This window comes from Chrysochloris asiatica, unplaced genomic scaffold, assembly GCF_000296735.1.
Source record: "Chrysochloris asiatica unplaced genomic scaffold, ChrAsi1.0 scaffold00189, whole genome shotgun sequence".
Lineage (NCBI taxonomy): Eukaryota > Metazoa > Chordata > Mammalia > Afrosoricida > Chrysochloridae > Chrysochloris > Chrysochloris asiatica.
In genome coordinates this window covers 1-5,894 of record NW_006408707.1, presented here as the reverse complement: position 1 = coordinate 5,894, position 5,894 = coordinate 1, and the positions used below count along the sequence as shown (strand labels likewise).

The 5,894-nt window shown below is 40.6% G+C and overlaps 1 pseudogene; it reads left to right on the top strand.

Annotated features, from left to right (window-relative positions):
* The first annotated feature begins 488 nt into the window (after window positions 1-488).
* LOC102839394 lies at window positions 489-4,317 on the top strand (annotated as a pseudogene).
* The last annotated feature ends 1,577 nt before the right edge of the window (window positions 4,318-5,894 follow it).

Genomic DNA, 5,894 nt, shown 5'->3' with positions numbered 1-5,894 from the left:
ATTTCAAGAAACAAGCAAATGTGCTACTTGATGCTTTTCATCTGATGACTGGCTGTTAAAATCATCATTAAGATGGCACTTTTTTTCTCTTGGGACTGAACAAGATCTGATTACCTTGATTTAGAGGATTCATTATGGAGTCTTTATAATGAGTAGATCCCTTGTTAAGACAGCATTTTAAAAGGTAAATTATCTGCCTATTTTGGTTCACTATGAATACCTGCAGTAGACAGAGAAACCTGAGACTGCATGAAGAGAAGAAAAGTCTTTGTTGAGATTGCCTAAGCCCTAACAAGAGTTCCACCATATGTTTAATTGGGGCATACATTTGTACAACTTGTGAGTGACACACAGTGAGATGCTGATATAAAGACCAAGTTTCTTGCTCTGAAAGGGATCATATTAGAATGTTCTGGATAGAGTGGCATAATGTGTGGAACAAAACTCAAAATTATATTTTTTAAAAATGACTACTCGCCAGAAAGAGAATGGAGGAAGGTGAGACTCTGGCCCTCAAAACCATCCTTCAGATCTGGAAAAAACACACACGAACTTTCAGCCAAAGAGTATATAGGTATATAGGGGTAACAACAATACTTGTAAGGTATGTTCACTATGAATGATGGAAAGATAAATTGTTCAAAATCAAAGTGCAGTATGTACCTAAGGACAAAGGTGAACAGGAATGGGAAGATGGGTGAATGGAAATAGGAGCTCCAGGGAGGAAGCAGGATAACTGTTGCTTCCGAGAGGGAATCAAAATCATTGAGATGAAACAGAATGTATTATTTGTTGAATGTAGAACTGCTGATCTTATCTGTAAACCTTCACTTAATTCACAATAAAAGTTAAAAAAAAAAAAAAGACCAAGCTCCTTATATAAAAATAGAGGTAAGAATCTTAGCTAATCTATTATGGCTCAGTCTGGGCTTTCATTTTCCTTCCACTGTACACAACCTCTGCTCTTTGACTTGTATATGTCTCATGCTGCTTCTTCCCCAACCTGGAATGCTTTGTGAGAAGAATTTTTGCATTAGGTCCCTATATTTACATAGTGACTCAAAATGCCCTTGAGGGATTACATTTAGGTATGCTTTGTATCCCTTCCACACACTCTTCCAACCACTGCTAGGGTCTGATGCAAGGCTCTGCACTCAGGGTTCTATTTCTCTTCTCTGTGGTCGCAGAAAAGCATCTTTACTGCTTTTTTTTAGTAAAAAAAGAAGAAGAAAAGAGGAGCCTTCCTGATTGGGGTCTAGACTAAAAGAAGTTTCTGACATTGGGTATCTGGATATCTGGAGTAAGCATTATTAAGCAGCCTCCTACCACCACCTCCCTTGTATGATCAGGATGCAGTTCCAGCCACTAATAATAGAACACTTAAATGCAATGACTTAAACAAGATACATGTTTATTGCTCTAGCACAAATTAGGCTGTTATCAGGAGGATCAGAATTTTATGAGACTGTTGGAGAGGGGCGGGGCAGTCCAAGGATCACTTTATCTTGTTACTCAGCTGTGTGTACCTTCCATCCCCAAGGTCACCTCACAGTGTTAGATGGCTGCCCCAGCTCTGCTGTAGTCATACTTCATTAAGAAGGGTAGATGATAAGGCACAATATCTCTCTGAAAAGATGTTCTAAGGCAGAGGTGGGGAGCATCTGGCCCACAGGCCATTTATGGATGGCAAAAATCATTTGGTCTGGCCCTGTAAAGGCAACCATCACATTTTTGTTGTTGTTGAGTTAATTAAATGTTTGACCAATTATAGCAAGCTAAATTTTTTTTTTTAAGTTTTTATTATGAATTATGTGATAGTTTACATGGGAGAACACCAGCTTTACATTCATCCTATCGTATTTCGTTTCATTGCAATGGTTACAATGCAATGTAATCTCTACGCATATTCAAACAACCAAAAGGTACACCCTGCAAGCCTGCCCCTTGGCTGTTAGCACACGGCCCCTCTCCCTTTCTGAGTCCAGAGTTCCCAGCCACTCCATCTCTCCACATCATTGTCTCTGCCTCCATTGCTGGCCTCACTTTCTCTGGATAGGTTTCTGCACTCTGCTCTTCTCACTTAATGGACCCAAGGACCTATGCTCCTGGACTGCAAAATCAACCACTCCTCTCTTTTTGCTTACAAAACATCTACCTTTACATTTCTGACTCTCACAGTCAATCCTGATAGGAATTATTCATTATTGTATAGTAAGAGTCTTATCCCCCATCTGTTTTTATCAGCCCCGTCCCAACAGATTGGAAACCACTCAGTGGAGATTTTAACTTCCCCTGTAGACTCTGGAACTAGGCTCCCTCTTGAAAGTTTGTAAGCCAGTCACTTCTTGTCTTTGTAGCATTACTCTTCCCCCACCCCCCAGGTCATTTTGGGTAGCCAATGTCTAAGTTGTACATCCCTGTCAACCCGGTGTAGCAAGGGGGTGGGAATGATCCTCACTGTAAAGTCTGTTCCCTCTTTTGAGCTACTACATCCATAAGTATAAATCAAATTAATCAAATTATAGTGGATTACTCTTTTTTAACTTTTCTTTCTTCTTCTAGTTGAGTTCCAACCATCCAACCATTGAAGCCAGGTCAAGTGGTTACTATCTGCCAGTATGGGTGTTCTTGTGCATCCCCCCTCACTTCGTATAAGCTGGATGCTTCACTCTCCACTCTAGTCCTCTGTGGCCATGCTCCTGTCCCTGGGCCCAGGAGTCCCAAGGCCTCACCATACTGCTAGCCAACAAGGTTTCAACCTGGATTCCCAGGAGTCTATTGAATGCATCAGACTTAGCTCGCAATTTCATTGTTGTTCTCCCCCCCCACACACACACTTCCCCTTATCGGTGACTAACATGGTCACCAGGCAGACCACATGCCTGCTCTTGTGTATTTCCCTTGAGTTTTAGTCTTGGAAGGGGGTTTGCTCTGAGGGGACCTGACCACTTGCCTTGATGGCTCTTGGGCGAATCACAGCAACACGCAAGCCACCACAATAGGACAAACTTGCAATAATGTTCTAACCTTCTATTTAAAGGACAGACAGAAGGTTCTTCTCCAAACAAGAATTACTAGAGCTGTGTGTTTTGACTCTTTGGGCTGTATAAAAGCAGTATCTTATCATCGTTTTTAAGGAAAACTGCTTTTTTAATCATAAAAATAACTTTACAGATAGAGCATAGAAATCAATGGTTAAAACAAAACAACAAAAAAATACGTATTATGTGTTATCTGTACCCCCATTATGCTAATACAAACACTGCTATCAATGGGGCAATTTGCTTCCAAACTTTTTTCAATTAGGCATCATTTTACACAATATGAATACTTCTTTGTTTGAATTATTTTTCCTAACACTTTCTACATTTCTACATAATTGTTGTTGTTGTTAAGTGCTGTCGAATCAGTTCCAACTCATAACAACCCTGTATAGTGTTTCCAAGGAATAGCAGGTGAGCTTCAACTGCTGACCTTAAGGTTCAAACCAACTTGCAGTCCAGCACATTAATCCACAGGGCCCGGGCAGCTCCAAATCCCCACTCCCTTCTTCTATGACACAGTGGTGGTTATTTCCAGCTAGCCAGGGGGCTAACCAGCCCCAGGAGCCGAGGTGGCCTTCAATGTCAACCACCTTCTGGAAGACCCAATGGCCAACGTGGCTATGGCCTATGGCAGCTCCATCACATCCCATAGGAAAAACATGGTGCACAAGGAGCTACATCGTTTTGTATCTGTGAGCAAACTCAAGTATATTTTTTGCCTTGAACACAGCCTATGTGGCCAAGAAGCTAGGGTTACTGGTCTTCCCCTACACACATCGGAACTAGGAGCTGCAGTACAGTTGTGATGTGCTTCTGCCCCGCGCCAAGACCTCAATGCTCCTGATTGCTACATCCCCACAATAACTTTCATTCACGTACCTGCTGCTGGCTAGGATGGCTCTGGGTATTCAGAAAAGGTTATCTCCAGAGATGCTGGGCCTGTGTGCCAGCACGGCGCTGGTGTGGGTGGTGATGAAGGTGCTAGCTCTGCTTCTGGGTCTCTACCTGGCCACCATGTGTAGTGAGCTGAGCACCTTCCACCTGTTGGCCTATAGCAGTTACAAATACGTGGGTGATGGCTAATATGTGGTCCTGACCTGAAACTCCTCTGCACTCGTGTACTTCATTTTGTGCTCATTGTGAATAGCACCCCTGAGTCCTGACAGCGTGGGGAGCCCAGCAACACCTCCAGCTCTACCTGATGCTTGGGGCGACAGACTTCCAGCCCCTTATCATATACTAGCTGACCTTCCACCTGGTCCAGTGGCACTGAGTTTTCCATACATTGAAGATTTGATTCTTTTGGGAAAAAAAACATTATTTTTAAAAAGTACATAATGTAGTAGATGTATCATAATTTGTCTAATAATCTTCCTGACGAAGATAATAAACAAATGGCACTCTTATATAGATTTATTATATGTCCAAAATCATAAGGATTCAGAGTTTTATTTTTTAAAGTAGATATTTTTAAGCTAGTTTGCTTTATTATACAATTAACATACTCACATTTTGTAATAGTGTGGCTCTGTGAGTTAATGCGCCAGACTGTAAAGCTGTTTGAACTGCAAGGTTGTCAGCTTCTCCTTGGAAACCCTATACAGGGTCACTGTGGGTCGGAATTGACTCGATGGCACTTAACAACAACAACTGTAGAATAAGGCATAAAATCCCTTTCAGTGGCTGGCGCTAGTCTTCTTTCCCCAAGACACTTACTGTTATGTTTTTATTCCTCTGGTGACCGTCCACCATAACTTTAAGTAATATTTATGTGGCTTTAAATATTTACTTCTATAAGTTGATGATTCCTGAATTTATAGTGTCCTCTTGAGCCAGAGTTGTATGTGCATCAAGAACAATGAACTCATTTTTATTTACTTTCTGTAGCTGTCTTCATGTCTACTAGCTCATACTCAAATCAGTCTGTCTTTTGTTTTCAATGTCGTTCATTCATCTTCTGGACTTAATTATTTTTTTTCTGGAATATCAACTGAAATTTTTTTTTTTTTTTTTCAAATACATGTAAGGTGAGAGAATAAACTTTACAACTACTTGCAGGTTCAAATGGTCCTTCCCATCCATCTCTTACATTTGGTTGATAGTTTGGCTGGGCGAAGTATTCTAGGATCAAATTCACTTTTCCTCAGGACTCTGACGACAATCTTGTGAAGATACATCTAACATTGGTGCTGAAAATTCTCTGATATTACATCACTCTGGTTTTCTACCCTTTATAGATAACAACCTTTTTCCCCCAGGATTTTCCCCCTCTTCTTTAATTTGGCAATTCTGACACTTCCAAGATGCTTTTGGTAATCCTGACGGACTCTCTGAGGGGCATTTCAATCTAAAGATTCATGCCTTTCTTCAGCATAGGAGCACACTCTATTTGTTTTCTCTTTAATCGTGTTCTCGTGGAAGTTCTCTGTCCTCTCCGTTTGATAAATTGATAAAGGAACAAGGTGGTGAGTGACATTCATCCTTTTATCTTAACTGTTCTCTGTATATTCTATCTCTTTGTCTTTCTGCTACACTGGTAGATTTCCTCAACTTTATTTTTCACTGACTAGTTTTTAACTATTTCATTTTATTTTCAGCTGTACATTGATTTTTTTCTTATACTTATTTTAATTCCCAGTATTATTTCTTTTTCTGTGATTGTAGCATCAATGATTGCAGATAGAAATGGGTATAGTTTCCTCAGGTTGTTGTTGTTAAGTGTCGTTCAGTCGGTTCCAACTCATAGCGACCCTGTATAGGGTTTTCAAGGAGTGGTTAGTAGCTCTTTATTAGTTATCCTACAGCACCACACCAGTTTCCTCATAGCTCTAGAAAAAAAAATCTCTGGGG